Raw genomic sequence first — 7,997 nt, 5'->3', positions numbered from 1 at the left:
ACAAGAATTTCTCTCTTGAATAAGGAGAGCACAATTGACAATACCCTCTCTTATAAAAGGAGAAAACTCACTCTTTCTTATAAAAGGAAAGACAATATATAGGAGAAACCTCACTATTTTTCTCTCTAAAACTCTCTCTCTTTCTTTAAAATTTTTCTTTCAAAATGGGATAGGTTTCTAAAAGCAACAACATGTATTTATAGGAGTTAAAGGAGGTGGAAGATGGCGGAAGCAAATGTGAACGCAAGCTTGATGTAGGTTGTCAACTAGCCACCATTTTTGACCCATAAAGAAGATAGCGGAAGCAAGTGGAAGATAGCGGAAGCAAGTGGAAGATGGCGGAAGCAAATGTGAATACAAGCTCAACTAGCCACCATTTTTGACCCATAAAAGTCCATAAAAGTGGCTTTACCGCTATAGTAAGAACCTCTTACTGAGCCCGTTTAATGCAAGAGCCACTGAAACTAGATATTGTTATTAGCTTTCCAGATCATGGCTTTCATCTTTGTTTTGATCCTTGGTCGCAGGTGTTACATTACTTTATATATATTCATTTGTTTAGGTTTTCTCTCTGTGCTTCATTGTGAGCATGTGATCTGGAAGATTCTTTTCTTCTAATTATCAATGAGATGAGGGAACTATTAAAGATTAATTTTTGTACCTAATGAAGCAATTAGTTTAGTAGCTTTAATCACTAATACATTGTTTTGAAAGATCACCATTCTTCTTCCATATGTGGCAAGACCTTGTGCGATCCAGAGGTTTAAGGTGATGCCTATGTCACAGAATTAAGCTTTTGTTTTCTGACTCGTTGGGCAAAGAGGTTCCTTCTTGTATTTTTCTGGATACCCACTCTTTTTAGTTTACTCCTCTTGATACCTATCATTTTTTATCTCCACATTTGATCTGATAGTGACAATGGCAGTCTCTAAAGCGTATTCTCTGAGAGCTAATCCTTGCATTCTGATATTATCTCTGTTATCATTATTATTATTTTGGATCTATGATTGTTGTTAAAAATGGTCTTTTACCATTTATATTGCACGTCAGGTTAACTCCACATAAGGAACTCATGCTAAGGACTACAAAGGATATAAAAAACAATAGAATCTATTGCTTGAAAATGGATGATTTTAATGTTTCTTGCAAGCATGATAATACATACATGATCACTCCAATCTGTTAAAATTGTCAACTTGTGACCTTAATGGAAATAAATCCAATCTATTTTTGATCTACAATTGTTGTTATAAATGGTCTTTTTTGTGGGTTTCCAATTCGCATAATGGATAAATCAATCATTGGATTTGAGTAATTGCCTTTTGGTAATTGCATAGAACTATAGATGGGCTATCTGCCTCATTGGATCAGCTATTGCAATTACTTTATGCTATGAGGCCCATTCTCATTTGAGTTTTGAGGGATTCATATTGGCACTGTATTCTGACTTATCAAAATAAAATGTTGGTACTGTATTCTCTGTAATTTGTTGGTGGGTGTCCATTTTATTTTTAAAGGGTGTGATAATGCATTTTGGTGCTGTATCTTGTGCGACTAGTGTGACCTAATAGGTGTTCAGCCTCGTGCCTTGCTGCCATAAGTTAATTATCTATCCAAAACAGAAATTTATGATTACATCATGATGCATTTTGATTAATGTAACTTTGATTAATGCATCAGACCCTTGTCCGCGGACAACACTATGGTGATTATTTCTACAACTATTTTACACGTGGTTTAGACATCTTATTTTATGGACAGGTATTTTCTTTCTTTAATTCTAGTGATTTGTAAATAATCATGATACTATGCATGATAACCTTTGCACTTAAAAATTCTAATATCACTGTGTTGTACACGCAGACTCATAAGATCAAGAAGTTTGTTTTGCATACAAACTATCCTGGTCATGCAGATTTCAATTCGTGCAATTTTATTATCTTTGGTTCAGATGGTAAGTTATTTTCTTTTTCTGAAATTTCCTATTAAGATTTTTATTAGAGAAACAGATAAACCATTTTCGTTTCGTTTTCAGCAGTTGAGGGGTCTTTTGAGGATGTAAGCAAATGGCAGCGGACAGACGATTGCACCAAGCACTAAGTGGCAGCAATTGAAGGTAATTTTTTTTTCTCCCACTTTCTGAATATATATTTATATTTCTTTATGAAAGCATCAATTTTATCAAAAGCATCAATCTGAAGTGTTATTTCCTCCAGTTTTCATCATCTATTTTCCCCTTGTCTTACATTTATTACCTTTTAATGATGTATAGAGTCTCCATTAGAAATATCTGGTGTTATCTAATTGGAACATATCACCACAACTCCCTTTTTCTTAGATTGCATCGAATTTTTTCCTTTTCTAGATTATTCATTTCTCTGGCACGTTTTTCGATGGGCATATTACAAGTTTTTCAGGTTTAATGTTTTCTAGTCTAGCCAGAGGACATTAGAACAGAAAAAGAAAAGAGGCTCCCATTTTATCCATCTTTGATATCTGTCTACTCTGATGCTGTTAAGGTCCTAACAAAAGATTAACACTTATAGTCCTGTTTGGATAGTGAAAGTGTTTCATCTCATCTCATCTCATCATTACAACTTTATTAAATTTCCACACAAAATATAACGAACAATTCAACTTTTTCAAATTCCAAAACAATAATAATATTAAAAAATATTATTATAACAATATTTTATTCAACTTTCATCTCAACTCGCTACCCAAATGGCACCTTAAGGTTGTACAAACAATCCTTTTGGATCTACATTTGTATATTTTTATCAGAATGTTGTGTTTGAGGTGAGTTAACAATCCTACTTGCTTGCTTCCAATATTGGAACACCCTCTCCGGTCTTAAGAAAATGGACAAACATATTTTCTACTCTCTAACTAACGGCTATTTTCCACTATACACTTGAACAATCAAAACTGACCCGTAGTTGACAAAAAATGGTTGTGAGCATGCAATTTGTCAGTTTTGGTAGTTTGGGATGCATAGTGTAAAACAGTTGTTAGTTGGAAGGTGGAAAGTTTGTTAAAAACAAAAACCTCTTGTTTGTTGACAATTACATTGCTTAATTTTAGCTACTGTATGGTAGTAATATGGATTTCTGATTAGTATTTCCTTGATATTAGTGGGTGATGAAGAATGGTTATACTGCAACTGTAACTCTTTCCCAGTCATGATTATGATATCTGGTTGGTTGCTCTCTCCTGTTCTTCCTCAGTGATGTTCCTCATGTTTGTGTATATTAAGCTTCTACAATCTTTCTATATTTCTTGGATATAATCATTAATCAGTTTTCAGCAGTAAAAGTCCTTATGAGCTACTCAGTTTAGGAAGTTTGGTTTCACATTTAATCACAGCTAGATCTTCTGTGTGGAAACCTTTTTATAGAGCCATTGTCCTAATATATTCCAACATGTAGAGTAGAGACATCGCTGCATTATGACATTTAGACGGAGCCTTGGTTGGTTTCTGATCCCTGTAGTTGGGTTGGTTATATATTAATTTTAGGTTGTCTGAATTGGATGCTGACACGGTCACTGGCCTGCAACCCGACTCAGACAAGCCAGATTTGGGGCCGATCCGATCCGGCCCGTCAATGGGACTACACGAAAATGGTCCGCAACGACCCGCACTATTCAGATTGGGTTCAACTGTCGGTTTTAAAATTTATTTATTATTTAAAAAAGAAAAAATCTTTGTCTGCGCTCCAGAAAATCCACCTCTCCAATTTCAAGAAACCTCAAACACTGGACCTCTGAAGAAGCAAAAAGAACAAGAAGGCAGAGACAATAACAATGGCAAGGATGATTTTGAGTTCGCTTTTGTTTGAAGTTTCCATCACTATTTGATATACTCAGCTTTTGTATTAATTTCTAAAACAAGCACGTCGACCGAGAGGCTCTTTAACTTTTAATCGGGTGAATTAAGATGCCTTAGTTTTATGTTCTGGCAATGATATCCTGTTGTTTGGCTAAAGGGAAAAAAGAAAAAGAAAAACTAGATAAAGATGATGGTTGTTCTTTGGAAACGGATAAGAAGGGCTGGACAAATAAAAATATGCATGCCAGGAAGCACAAGTTACCACCTTCAATTGCATTTAAAAAACAATATAAAGAGTAATTTATTAAACTGCAGAGGATCAAACGGTCAAACCCATTCACCCCATTTCCATATTTGACCAAAGCCTAGTCGTAAAAATACCTTACATAGAGAACTGATTCTTCAAAAAAGCAAGGCTTCATCGTCCTCCTCCAAGAAAGCTTGTGACTGCGAGCCAGCTTTCTGGAATAGGTATTGACTGCGAGCCGGCGAAGGAAACAACTGCTTTTAGACAAAAAGCAAGAGTGGGTTTTGATAAACTTGAAAAATTCCTGGAGTGGGTTTTTGTTTCTTTAGGTGAAAAATCTACTTTATTTTCCCTTCTTACCATGGATGGAGCTGGACTGCTTGGTGGGCTGGAGAAGAGTTGAAGCGTTGCACAGAAGAATGGGGTTAGGGTTTGAAATGAAGTTGAAAAGCGGATGGGTTGCACTTTTGCCTGAAAAATAGCGGGTTGAACCCGTTGTTTACTTAAATCCGAATTTAACGGACGGGTTGGGTCGGATTAATCAGCCGGATCGGATTATGATGTATTTTTGCGTCGGTCGGTCGGTCACAAGTAGTAGGTGGGATTTGTAGAGTCACTTAGTCCTTAAGTAGCGAACTCTCTTTGTAAATTTCATGGAACGAGACAATGATAATTGTACAGTTATGTATTAATTTGTCCAGATAAAAGTAACTTTTTTTTATAATTATCATGATGTGTAATTATGATAACGTTTTATAATAGTTCAGAAAGATGCAATGCATTTTGTTCATCCCAAATCAGATCACGTTATTCAAGTTGCTAGCTTTTGCTTTGTAAAATGTACATTTCATATCCCTCGGTTTGGACAGTCATTCCATGCTTGAAAATCAATTTTCTGAACTCCTACTTTTGATTGTTCCTATGTTCAACTAGCAAGATTGGGATTCAGCCCATGGTCGTTGAACATTTTGGAAATACATTATGGGAATGCCGCAGATGCTAGTTTTTTTGCATGCTTTCAACTTAAATTAGCTGTTTGAAACGGGTTTATTCAAGCGGCAAGCCACAATAAATTCTATAATAACATTTTAGCTTTCTCAACGTTCCACTAATGGCCTAACAACTGCAGTTTAGAAATTGAAATTATCACAGGTTTGGGAGCCATTCATTGGCATCAATAAAACTCGGTGAAATAAATGGTTCAACCTCCTCGGCAGTAAGCTCCCTGGACCATGAAACTCGTCCTCCGAAATCAGCCCCTGCTCCCCAACATTTGTATTGTCCATAAAAGACAGTCCTGCGTCGATGTTGTTTCAAATTGGTTAAAAACACAATGCAGGCATATAAATCATGGCACGTCTTGGAAGAAAGGAGGAGAGAAAAATAAACATACATTTCCCTATTTTTGTCTCCCCAATCATACCATCCTCTGGGAGTGATGATCTTGTCCATGTACGTGTACGCAAAGACTACCCTAGAAAAAGTGCCCCATGCCCTGCCCAAGTATAGGGCCCCTGATCCAGTGACCTTACAGTTGACAAAAGAGAAGCCAGTTTCCTCAAGCAAGCTCTCTCTCTTTTGGGCAGTCAGGGCTCCATAGCTACTGGTGATGGCATGCAAATGGCAATCCTTGTAAAGGGAGAGACCGTTTCCGAAATGAAGTCGACCGAGCCTTCAATGAAGCAGTCCTTGAAGTAGTGCCTGCCTTTGTGATCGTAAAGAGTGTCTTGTGCTCCGATAATTTTGCATCCGAAGAAGGCTGCTGTGTCAGCTGAAACCCGCAGTGCCACTGCTTGCTTTCCCAGTGCTCCTGATGGTGGAGATGGTGCTTTATTCTGTTCAGGCATTGTTGAAAAAAAAAATGAACACCCCCCTTACCCTTGTCATAAGCCTCATTCTTTCTCCCAAGAGTCATCTACTTGCAGTTAATGGTCGTTGACTTACTTCCATGTGGCTTAACATCTGTGAATTGGGTCTTGAGTTTGAATCCAAATATAAATTCGTCTAGACTAAGGATTCATAAAGACTTGGTATTAGCTGCAGCCACATAAGGATTCATAAAGTTTCTAGTGGTGCTAAGGTCAAAGGCTATGGCTCAAACTCGACTCGAGGGAGCGCTTGTGGCTTTTTGCTATCTAGGCACTTTTGTTTGGATTCTAATGAATAAGATGCTACTATGGTCATGCCTAAGTAGGCAAGTCACCTGTAGTTGTCCCCTCTTACCCTTTTTTTACATATAAAGAAAAGAATCATTCAACTTGAATACCGGTATAAATGACACATTTTACATTGTTGATTCGGACGTTGTCTAATTTATAACATAATTCAATTTAAAGAGCTATATATATACTACTAGGGGCAGTTCAATGGTCCCACGCCATTCACTCACACATGGTTTGGTGGTTCATAGGTTTACTGAAGTACATCTTATCCGAGCAGTAAGCCTCCTTCTCTAAAATTATAGCAGACCGATAAACAAATGTAAAATACTGAAGCCAAAATCACCAAAGTTGTTTGACCTTGAAGGTGATGTTCTTTGCAATGAAGTAAAGAGCATCAACTGCAAATGTTGCAGATGCAAAGGTACCCAATGGACGCCCACTTTGTCCCATTCTGTCGGCTGTGTCGTCCCACTCAATAATGGTATTGTCTGCACCAGCACCTTCCAGGGTAATGTATGCCATACTCGAAGGAATCTCAACCTTCTCCCTACGTTTTTTTTTTTTTTTTTTTTTTAAATCCAATTATTTGAGTTGCTATATAAAGTATAAACACAAACGAAATGAAACTAAATAGGATTTATAATGTTACCTGTAAATCCCTGCACTAACGGAGATAACCACTCGGCAGTGAGTGAAGACTGGCAGTGAATTGATAGCCTTCTGCACTGAAACAAAATCACCTAACCTCGAGACTTTATTTACTTTTATGGTTAAGCAAGGCTTGAACTTGTTCACTGCTTTCTGGAAGAGAGAGTGCTTGAAGGAACCCATCTGTTTCACCCAATTCAGGTAAGCCTTTTCGGTCACCACAACCCCATTAGAGTCGTTTGGATGAGATAGAGAGACTGTACTCTCCAACAGCAAAAATAGCAAGACCAGCTTTGGTACCATTTCATTAAAGTTGTTAAGTGAAATAGGGAAGTCTCTAGCTTTAGCTGAAAGACTGAAAATAAAATATGGGAAAGATGGGAAGTTGATGAGCTGTTTCAATGGAAGTTTAAAAACGAAAAAGGACGAAAGGTCAAGGGAATCCAGAAACTTGTGGCTGTATCTGTGTTGTCTCTTCCGATTACACCCATTAGACCCAGCAGTAATTTGCAGTCTAGTGGTGTTGCTTCTTGTCTTTTCTGGTCTTCAAGTATTGAAATCTGCAAGTGTAATGGCATTGCAATAAAATAAAAGAAACCATTGCAGCTAACCCAAAAAATGAATTAATCATCATGCCGACGATCATGCAATTGGTGTCATATCTCCTGTGACGCATTTGCTTAGACTAGCCAAGTCTAAATCGTGCAGTGGGGAGAAAAAAAATAATGGCATGAACTTCGCTATTGTGAAGTAACTTCATTTCTCTTTGAAGTGTGAGGTAGCTTTGCTAATGTGCCGAGAGAAAGAACAAAGGTAATGGGTACGTTTTGGGTAGAGGCGTGGGAGAATATCGTGACAAAATTATGTCATGACGCATCATGTTCATGATGGAGATGCTACAAAAGCAGACTGAATTTGATAGCGCCGTAACAATTCCCATTATCCCTAAGGTTGTGGGGAAAAATCTAATTGTAAGTGATTATACGCACTAATATGTGCATCCGTCCAAAATAATTGGTTAGAAAGTCAGACCTTGAAGAAAATGATGCCAATTTAAATTTTGAATATGAAGGTAGCAATATTGGTACATAGATCGTTATGCGAATTCGTA

General features: G+C 37.3%; 2 long non-coding RNA genes and 1 pseudogene across 3 annotated transcripts; 1 reads left to right on the top strand and 2 right to left on the bottom strand.

Annotated features, from left to right (window-relative positions):
• The first annotated feature begins 437 nt into the window (after positions 1–437).
• Positions 438–3,962, top strand: LOC122318081. The gene is made up of 4 exons (XR_006244711.1): positions 438–1,761; positions 1,864–1,954; positions 2,039–2,116; positions 3,518–3,962. It is a non-coding gene; the product is annotated as an uncharacterized LOC122318081 (long non-coding RNA).
• A 138-nt stretch (positions 3,963–4,100) lies between these two features.
• LOC122318080 lies at positions 4,101–4,712 on the bottom strand. Of its 2 annotated transcripts, none has more exons than XR_006244709.1 (2): positions 4,437–4,712; positions 4,101–4,333 (listed from the first exon to the last, which is right to left on the bottom strand). It is a non-coding gene; the product is annotated as an uncharacterized LOC122318080 (long non-coding RNA). The 2 variants fall into 2 exon arrangements; XR_006244710.1 differs by having other exon boundaries at positions 4,101–4,330.
• Positions 4,713–5,127: 415 nt separating this feature from the next.
• LOC122319392 lies at positions 5,128–7,612 on the bottom strand (annotated as a pseudogene).
• Between the last annotated feature and the right edge of the window lie 385 nt (positions 7,613–7,997).

The sequence above is a fragment of the Carya illinoinensis genome, chromosome 8, assembly GCF_018687715.1.
Source record: "Carya illinoinensis cultivar Pawnee chromosome 8, C.illinoinensisPawnee_v1, whole genome shotgun sequence".
Taxonomy (NCBI): domain Eukaryota; kingdom Viridiplantae; phylum Streptophyta; class Magnoliopsida; order Fagales; family Juglandaceae; genus Carya; species Carya illinoinensis.
Note: the sequence above shows the minus strand (reverse complement) of the source record. Positions and strands in the feature narration are given on the sequence as shown.